We start from the raw sequence: 9,099 nt of genomic DNA on the forward strand, positions 1-9,099 counted from the left end.
CATGAAATTGGACATCACAAGAAACATAGATTTTACGAGATTGTAAGTCATATATGCGATATCCTTTTTGGCCAAAAGGATAACCAACGAATATACCAGGTTTGGATCGCTCATCAAATTTATGTTGAATGTTCATATTTGTAGCAAAACATAAACATCCAAAGACACGTAGTGATGAATATGAAGGAGGGTGATCCAAGTAAAACGTGGTGAGGAGATTTATATTGAAGAATTGGAGTTGGAAGTTTATTTATAAGATACGCAGCAGTAAGAATGCATTCACCCCAAAAAGAAAGAGGCAAGCACTAGTGGAAAAAAGACTTTTAAAATCGGTTATTTTTGACTTTTAAAATCGGTTCTTTAACCGATCTTGAAAGAGCCGATTTTAAAAATTAGACTTTTAAAATCGGTTAAACAACCAATTTTAAAAGTGAACTTTTAAAATCAGTTGTTTTATAACCGATTTTAAAAGTCCGGATGTGTAAAAAAATTAAACTGGAACGGGCCATTCCAAAACAGAACGGCCCATTCCAGCCTGATCGAAAAGGCTTAAAAGGTCACTTGGAGAACGGCCAGTTCTGCTTGCAAGGAGAACGGCCCGTTCTCCAAGCAGAACGGCCGTTCTCCTTGCAGAACGGGTCGTTCTGCTTGGAGAACTGGCCGTTCTCCTTTCAGAACAGGTCGTTCTGCTTGGAGAACGGGCGTTCTCCTTGCAGAACGAGATGTTCTGCTTGGACAACGAAAGAGACATGAGAAGATGAAAATGAAAACGAAAGAGACAACGAAATTTACCTTATTGGAGACTTTAGGAAATGAGAGCTTCAGGGAAAAATTGAAGATAATGAGAATGTAGGGGAATATAAAATATTTCTGACGATACTTTTAAAATCGGTTATTTCAGAACCGATTTTGTATATTACATACAAAATCGATTTTGAAATAACTGATTTTAAAAGTAATACTTTTAAAATCGGTTATAAAAGAACCGATCTTAAAAGTGAAGCGGTGACAATTTTGTAAATAACATGAACACTTTTAAGATCGGTTGAAATTTAACCGATCTTAAAAGCACTTTTAAGATCGGTTATAAAATAACAGATTTTAAAAGTTCTTTTAAGATCGGTTATTTTATAACCGATCTTAAAAGTGTCACTTTAAAGATCGGTAAAAACAAGTGAAAGAAAACCAAAATCACATAATCCTCCACGTAGATGACATGCCACGAAATGCACACATGACAGGTACAATTCGCAAACGCCACCGTTTAACAATTTAACAATTCGCAAATGTCATAATCTCAAACCTTACCAAATCTCAATCTGTGGAAGAACAATAAACCTCGAATCCCCCCTCTCCTCCTCCCAGACAGCGCAATCGACAGAGACGAAACCCTCCAAACCTTTGTGCCACACCTCTGGCTTGCTACTCGCGGTGACACTGAAAAACCCTAGTTCTAAACCCTCTGGCTTGCACCTTTTTTATTAAGTGCATTCCCTTTATTCTTTTTTTAAAAAATATTACTAAATATATTTTTTTAACTTTCGTTTTTTCACCTATCATATTTATTATTTTTTTAATCATATTTCTATAATTTATTTTTATTATTTTTAAATCTTAATATTTTTAGTATTTTTAAACCCTCGTCTTCATGAAATTATATATAGATAATAAATATAATTTAGTATTTCAAAATATATTTAGGTTGAATATTTGTTATAAATAATTAAAATTTATAATAAATTATATATAGATAAATTTTATACTTGAATATATAAATTCTTATTTAATGCATAAATATTCATCATTAATATATAAAGACATTAATTTTACTTATTTTCAAAAAAACTCTTAAAATAGATCAAACTAAAAGTTTTACTATAATCTATTTAGTTTAAAAGCATAGGCTACAAGTTATTTAAAAAAATAAACTTATATTACACTTAAAATATTGATCTATTTAAATAAAAATGAATAATAATAAATTAAACAGTGTCAAAAAAATTTTAACTTACAAAAAATACACAGCATAAACTTATGACGAGTTTAACTTTATTTAAAAGTTAATTAATTAAAATTAATTTAGATATATGATTAAATATTATAAAAAAAACTAATAATTAAATAATATATTATATTATTATTATACATAATAATTATTAAATTGAGAATATATATATATATATATAATCAATATGTATTTTAATTAAATTTTAAAGTAATATATAAGCTCTAATAATGGATGTCCCCATTTTCTGAATATGCATAGACATTTTCTAAATATTTTTATTTAATCACAAATTCTTGTTAATTGTCAATTACAGTTAACTATATCTTCTTTAAAAAAAACTACTACTTCCTTCCGTCTTTATATAGCTCCTTTTCATACACTATTTTAATTACATAAACTATATATTTTCTAAAAAATATTATTTTTGTTAAATATTTTCTTATACTTTTCAAACACTATTTTAATTACATAAATTATATATTTTCTAAAAAATATTACTTTCGTTGAACATTTTTTTATACCTTTTCAATGGTTCAGTTCGATATATTCTCTAAATTATTTTTATCATTAATTTTTTAAAAAATAATAATATTTAAAAATAAGATAAAATTTGTTTAATTTAAACACTAATTAATTAGGTAAAAATAATTGAATAAAAATGAAATATTTAACTTTAAAAATACTTAATTAATTGAAAATAATTAAATATTATTAGAATAGAAAAGGGAAAACAATCACATAGATGATCATGTTTCAAAGATTAAATAAATAAAAAATCAAAAAAGTTAATTTAAATTTTTTAATTAAATATTATTAGAATTGAATAATAACTAAAAATTCTTAAAAATGCATCTGGAACGGCCCGTTCTAAATTCAGAACGGCCCGTTCCGATGGCAGTCTATGTGTGTTACCTTTGCATTCAGAATGGGCCGTTCTGAACTCAGAACGGGCCGTTCCAGAAATCAAATTATCAAAAAAAAATCAAACTTTTATTTAGCGACCGAATTAATTCGGTCGCTATATGAGTGCATTGCTTCGTATTTATTAGTTACCGAATCCAAAATCGGTCGCTAACAAGTAAAAAAAATTTATTTAGCGACGGAATATAATTCGGTCGCTAAATTTTTTTCAATTTAGTCGCTAGATCGTCGCTGATTCCGTAGCAAACTTTGCAATCATAACCAGCAACCGAAATAGCGACCGATTTTTTTGCTACGGATTAAATCGGTCGCTAAATCGGTCGTTATTTCCTTTTTTAGAATCGGTCGCTAAATCGGTCGCAATTTAGCGACAGATTATTTTCAGTCGCTAAATTCGGTCGCTATTTTACATTTTTCTTGTAGTGCATTCCACAACGCCATTTTTTTTAGGAGTCGCAACACAACTACGTTGGTGAATAACTCCATGATCATGAAACCAAGTCTGCATTGGTTTGGAAAGAAACTCTGAACCATTATCAGAGCGAATGGTTTGAAGTTGGGGAAGAAAAACATCCCCATTACCAGAGTTGATTTGATCAATTTTAGTATTAAATTGACGATGAATTTGATTAAAAAAATGAACTATCATGTTGAAAGTTTCAGATTTGTGCTTCATTAAATAAAGCCAAGTACATTGTGAATAATCATCGATAATGGTTAGGAAATAACGTGATCCATTGTTAGACAGTATAGAAAAGGGACCCCAAATGTCAACATGAATTAATTCAAAGCAATGAGTGGAACAAGAGGAACTTTGAGAGAAAGGTAAGCGTGATTGTTTAGCACGTGGACATACATCACAAATGAAGTCTTTATTAGCATTAATATTTGGAAAATTTCTAACAATGAAATTGAAACGAGATTTAGAGGGGTGTCCTAGGCGTGAATGCCATAGATCAAGCTTATTACAATGCATAAAACCAAAACAAGAACTTGATGGATGACTAAGACAAGAATGATCTTTGTCATGCTTATTAGAATACTTGAAAAATAAAGTAGAATTTAATGCTAAATCTGCACTGAGATAAAAGAGTCCATTGCGGGCACTACCCCGACCAATCGTCTTCTTCGTTGCTCGGTCCTGAAATATACATTCAGTAGATGAAAAAATTGCATCACAATTTGTTGAGTTTGTTAATTGTGAAATAGATAACAAATTGAATTTGAAAGTTGGAATGTAGAAAACATTCGTGAGCGTAAGTGATGGTGAACAACAAATAGTGCCTATGTGTATCACAAGCGCTTCAGAACCATCAGGCAATTGAACAGAGATATGTTTATGAACAGAAGAATACGAAGAAAAAAAAGATAGAGATGTGCAAGTATGATTAGAAGCACCTGAGTCAATAATCCATGAAGGAGGAAAATGAGTAAGGGCTGTACCTGCCAAATTTACAGATGAACTAGTAGTCTCTTCCTTGGCTAGAAGTGTTAGGAGTTTGTGGTATTGTTCAGATGATAATTGATTAACAGGATTAACGGAAGTAGTTGACGATGTCCTTGTTTTCTTTACCGACTTATCTGGAAAGCCCTGAATCTGATAGCAAGTAGCAAGGGTATGACCATGCTTATTACAGTGGTCACAAAAAGGACGTTGGCGCTCGTCGGGTGGTCTAGATGGCAGTCTAGAAGCCTGGAGTGCAGCAGAATCAACAACAGGAGTTGATTTGAAATTGATCTCTTGTTGTTTTTCTTCTTGACGGACCAGATTGTAGATGCGTTGAATCAAAGGGAATGGCTCCATCAAAAGAATTTGACTACGGATAGCTGAAAAACGATCTTGGAGACCTTGAAGAAATTCCATGGCGCGATCTTGATTTTGTTGTTCAATAATGCTTTTAGCATTACCACAAATACATGGAGAGATGGGGGCAATGGAACTGAGCTTGTCCCATAAAGACTTGAGTTGTGTGAAATATAAAGAGACAGACATACCCTCTTGCTTGAGTGCAGAAATTGATTGTTTTAATTGATATATTTTAGGAGCATTTGATTGAGAAAAACGATCCTTTAAATCAATCCAAATTTGTGCTGCAGTTTCAGCATACAAAATACTTGGACGGATTTCAGGCGAGACAGAATTGAGAATCCAACTAGCAACCAAATCATTTCATCGTTGCCAATTGGGAATGTCATCTTTCTTCTTTGGAGTTGGGAGTGATCCATCAACAAACCCAAGTTTGTTTTTTTGCACGAAGTGCCATTGTCACAGCACGGCTCCATGAACCATAATTGTCTCCCGTTAGCAAAGGTGTGACAAGGATAGTTGATGGACTATCAGAGTGATGAATGATGCAAGGATTCAGGGTGATGGGTGATGAATTCTCAGAAGAAGGACTTGCGTCAGCCATGATGGAGAATTTCAGGATCAACTGATACCATGTAACAAACGGAAGTATAAAGAAGATAAATTGTGAACTTGCATATTCATTGATTTGCTAGAATATAAATACACAGATTTACTAAGGTTTTAAATCAAAATGGAGAAAAAATAGGAAACTAATTTATCCTAATAGTAACAATTGATTTGCTGTTATCAAGATTTAAATTCAAAACTAAAAAATTGCTGCTCCTTGATATTCATCCAACACACCTCAACTTGTTTCATGTTGCTTTCTTACAAAACAATGTACTTGATGCAATAATTATCTATATTTAATGTGTTCATCAAATTTGTTAAGGAGTATAATAAAAACAAATGATAAAACATTAAATTTCATATTTAAAGCATTCATCTTAATAAGACGATATGTTCAATCTGATAAGCTATTAAGTATGTATATTATGATGTATTTTCTTAACATCTATGTTGTGCCATTGTCTTTAGTATTTGATCTTTTTTAATGATTTGTAAAATCGGTTATGATGGTTAACATTAAACATAACTTTTGAGTGGGGTGGGTTTACAATCTTAAACGATTAGGGAATTTAAAAAATAGCCTAGACACAATAATGGTCCAAGACTGAGTCAGCACAAATGGGATGGTTATTGTCTCCCAGAACCCTGAAACGTGGAAGTTAAAAGATAAAACATTAAAAATAATCTCTCATATTTAAAGATTTTGGGTAGTTTCCTAAGTGAAACGGCTAAATGTCAACAATTATAAACTTGTATTCACTATTGTGTACAAAGCTGTCTCTGACCAATCAATTAATGTTATATATCTTTTCAGTTATTTAAATTCCCATTTTTTACCCACTTTCTTCATTGCTTTGTTTACAACTTTCTTCTACATTTCTAATCGCAATTTCTCTTAGAATATATAGTATACCTTAACAACCTCAGTACCGCCATGACGGCTATAGGAATTTCTTTATAGTGAACTAGAAACCTATTTAAGGAATAATATAGAGTCTTTTTCTTCGTGTGAATCACCTAAAAGAAATCGTCTAATCGTACTTAACCATTCTTACTGAGTACACGCAAATTCCTCACCGTCAATAACCGATCACTTGAGAAAAGAACCAGAGCTAAAACATCTTAAACCTCAGTGTTAAAGTCAGCATCAAAACACTTCCGTGTAATATTTTTTTCACGTATCATGTATGATGGATTGAATATCCACAGTCCACACACAATGTATATGTGATAATTATGGGTCCACATATGCAAGCTCCTTACATAACAACAGATTAATATAATTAAGTAACTTCTTATGCATTATTTTCCTACCCTGTAATGTTTCTCTTGGTTTATCAATGTCGAGTGTCGACACACTCCTGATGGAAGACAGATATCTGATTATAGCAGAGAACAATGCCACCAAACAGATAAGATAAGAATCATGCATGTGTGATATGGCCTTTCAACTTCAGCCCATGTTGTGGGAATTTATTTCTTTTGGAGTGCTAGCTGTGTGAGTGAGTGCGTGATAATGTTTCTTCTGTGGTGCATAAGAGCAAGTCCACGTAGCCACCAATTGATTGCATGGCTATATGAAGATCCAGGCAAAGTAGCACGTGTTTGATTTGTACATGTGCTTCGTTGATTTAATTACAATCACAAGTGCATAATAATTTAAACGATTAAATAGTTTATATTATAATATTTTTATGAGTTAATATTTAAATTTATAAATATAATTTTTTTTAATTTAATCAACAGCAAAATATTATATATATATATATATATATATATATATATATATGATGAGAGATCCTTTTACCTACGAGTAAGTCTACCTAGACTTACTCCGTTCAATAATTCATGTTCTACATCAAATTTTAACGATCCAACCGTTCAATTTAAAGTTCTTAATGCATAGATTAAATCTGCAAATTTTTAAAAAATTTAAAAATCATTTGATACTTCGTTTCATTAATTCGAATCAATCTATAAAATGATTTTATGATTATCTGTCAATTTGAATTAATGAAATGAAGTATCAACTGATTTTCAAATTTTCTAAAAATTTACAGATTTAACCTATGCATTAAGACCTTTAAATTGAATGGTTGGATCGTTAAAATTTGATGTAAAACATGAGTTATTGAACGGAGTAAGTCTAGGTAGATTTATTCCTAGAGTAAAAAGATCTCTTATATATATATATAGGGAGCATATCAAGTAAGAGAGAATTTATTATGAGAGATGAGAGGGTTAAAATATAACTCTTAGATTAATTTTCTCTCATTTGATTAAATCCCAAATTTTCTCTCACTTAATTAATTTAAGAGTTATATTTTAACTCTCTCATCTCTCATAATAAATTCTCTCTCACTTGATGATATGCTCCTTCTATGTATATATATATGGGAAGAACTACACGGATGAATTTAGAGGGTGCAGGCAGGACCTTGGCCCCCTTCCTTAAAATATTGATTTGTTAAAAGAAAATATATAATATATTTTAATATAAATTGTTAAAAAAAATAAATTTAATTGAAAAATTTAACATTTTAAAGTTTTAATAAGCTTTTATCTATATATATATATATATTATTAAAAGTAGAATAATTTTGTTTAAAATTTTTTCGCTTAAACTGCACAGTTTAAATCCGTTTATTTTCTAAAAGTATTATACTTTTTAGAATTCAAATATTTTATATATATTAGTTATAAAACTAGATTAATAGTCTTTAATGAATTTAATGATGATTTTTTATATCAATTATGTATTTTCAATGATTTTTAGTACATAAATAATTTCTATTTCACTCTATATTCTCCTCCTTCATTTACTACTTTACTCTATACTAATATTTTAAAAATTAGACCAATAATCAAATTGATAAAAATATTTGAACCGATGAATCATTAATTAAATTATATAGTTCAAGTTTTATTAATATTTTAAAAATATTTATATCATATATTTTATATTTATAAATTTTAATAAAATTTATAGCACATTTTAAAGAAGTTCAAAAAATATTTCACAACAAATTTTAACATAATTTCCCACGGATATATTTAGATAAAGGATAATTCTAAAAGTTAGATTTAGATAAAGGATAATTGTAAGGAATTATAAATTTTAAGAATTTCAAATTTTCAAACTCAAATGAAGATTTTTCATTTTTAAAATCTCATTTATGTATTGCGGGGAACCAAAAAATAATATAAACCCTAGTTGACATGGGACAACATAAACTGGATAATGCACAGGTTTTTATTTTTTTTGGGTTCAGAAATGAATACGGAAAAAAATGTTGAGTCCGAGGCCCAACATAAACTGGATAGTGCACTCTTGTATGCCCTTTGGGCTTCTGTTTCTCGTTTTTGAGCCATTTGCCTTACGTGTAATGACCGAAATCAACAGAACTTCAAAAAATAGCGTAAGCACTATTATAGTTAGGAAATTGGAAAACTAAAAAAGCACTTGCACCAGCCGGGAATCGAACCCGGGTCTGTACCGTGGCAGGGTACTATTCTACCACTAGACCACTGGTGCTTTTGCTTAGCGTGCCTCATATTTTATATAATTAATTTATTAAATCTCTGATTCTTACTATCAATATTATAGCTTGGTTCATTCACCTTATATGTAAGGTTACACTTTTAGGATGTGTGTGAGCAACATAAAAACAAGAATTACTAATTATAACTTTATATAGGGAGGAAGGATCTAAGGAATGTTTATCAAATTGGATCAATTTGATGAATTATA

General features: G+C 30.2%; 1 non-coding gene across 1 annotated transcript; it reads right to left on the reverse strand.

Moving 5' to 3' along the window:
* Positions 1–8,812: 8,812 nt before the first annotated feature.
* On the reverse strand, positions 8,813–8,883 carry TRNAG-GCC (transfer RNA glycine (anticodon GCC)). The gene has a single exon. It is a non-coding gene; the product is annotated as a tRNA-Gly (tRNA).
* Between the last annotated feature and the right edge of the window lie 216 nt (positions 8,884–9,099).

This window comes from Cajanus cajan, chromosome 3, assembly GCF_000230855.2.
Source record: "Cajanus cajan strain Asha chromosome 3, NIPB_CcT2T_4, whole genome shotgun sequence".
Lineage (NCBI taxonomy): Eukaryota > Viridiplantae > Streptophyta > Magnoliopsida > Fabales > Fabaceae > Cajanus > Cajanus cajan.